The following is an 821-nucleotide window of genomic DNA, read 5'->3' as shown; positions in this document are numbered from 1 at the left end:
GCGAGATTACCCCCCCCCCCCCAAAAAAAAAGAAGCCCCCAACAACACACCGTCAAAAAGCTTCGGAAACCTGTTGCTTTGGGACCCCTAAAGCCGCAAAAGCTGACCACCAAGAAACCCCATTTCAAGAGACACACCGATGCTCCCCACGTTTGATTTCTTACCGTGAGCGAGGACCCTCGGGCCCCCCGGATCGGCGTTGACGAGGTGTTGGGGTCTCTTCTGTTTCCGGCGTGACATGATTCACGACGAGCCGGAGGAGGTGCAGGAGGACGAGGGCGGACCACGACAAGATATTTCAAAAGTTCCTGCAAGTTTCCCTTGAAAGAATGAATCCGCTGGAAAGAAAACGAGAGGAGAGAGGAGCTCTTGCAAGTCGTCATAAGAGGCAGCCGTGTGTGTGCGTGTGTGTTCGCGCGCGAGGGTGGGTTGCGTGTGTGTGCGCGCGCGTGTGTGCGTGTGTGTGTATGTGTGTGTGGCTTATCCAAAGTCTCCTCTCCCCCCTCACCCCAAAAAAAAAAACTTGTCCAATTTGCGCCCCTCCTCTTCCACGGCTTGCCCCGCTGCATGCACATGTAGCGAACACACGCGCGCGCACACACAAACACACGCGCACGCACACACAACCACTCCTTGTTCTGCCGTATTTGCATTTCAATGGCGTGGAACTCGCAGCCTCCCCGCTTCTCTTCTCTCTCCTTCTCTTGTCCCTCCACGTACGGCGTCATTTGTCTCGCTTTTGCTCGAAACGTAGCAAAAGTGCGGACAGATCATGAAGTAGCAGGAGAAATTGGAGGCAACGAGCATTACAACAGGTGCCT

This window comes from Hippocampus comes, unplaced genomic scaffold (assembly GCF_001891065.2).
Source record: "Hippocampus comes isolate QL1 unplaced genomic scaffold, H_comes_QL1_v1.1 scaffold83, whole genome shotgun sequence".
NCBI lineage: Eukaryota > Metazoa > Chordata > Actinopteri > Syngnathiformes > Syngnathidae > Hippocampus > Hippocampus comes.
Note: the sequence above shows the minus strand (reverse complement) of the source record.